Genomic DNA, 673 nt, shown 5'->3' with positions numbered 1-673 from the left:
CCTCGATATTATCTTCCTAATAAGCTAAGATCAAATCTGTCCGTATGCATTAATGAACCCAACGATCACCTCGAATCCAACACCACTGTGGTGATATGATATCTCCATACAAGCCTAAACCACAGCCTCAAGCTCATCAATACCATTACAACACCAGGCTGAGACTCCGTCTCGCATCGTAGAAATATAACAGCTGAATCTTCCTCGAAAGGTCATAACTCCACGTAGCCTCGCTACAGTACGCGATCCTATCCCAACACTGTTACACATGAAGCGCCTCAAGACTCTGTGAATCAAAATTCAACAGCCACACACAATTGATGCCTGACACTAACGCAATTCATCACACCCACGGTGAAACAGATAACACACGACACGCAACCTGATAGGCCATACCCAACACTCCATTTTACCGAGTGACATGCAATTACTCTTCCCGCTCGACCTCCACTATGAATCCCCTAATAGAACTGCACCACGTGTGCCCATAACCAGCAAATCATACGCCTCACATCACAGAAAAAGCAACTCCTAGATCTCCTCAGCTCACTAACAAATTCAATAACGATCGAATTAACCTGTCCCTCAACAATTCAACTTGGGACTAACCAAGCTAACTCAAGCTGCATATGTAGCCACGCTGGCCTGCCAACGAACTCAATACTAAGAAGTC

The sequence above is a fragment of the Nicotiana attenuata genome, chromosome 12 (genome assembly GCF_001879085.1).
Source record: "Nicotiana attenuata strain UT chromosome 12, NIATTr2, whole genome shotgun sequence".
Lineage (NCBI taxonomy): Eukaryota > Viridiplantae > Streptophyta > Magnoliopsida > Solanales > Solanaceae > Nicotiana > Nicotiana attenuata.
Note: the sequence above shows the minus strand (reverse complement) of the source record.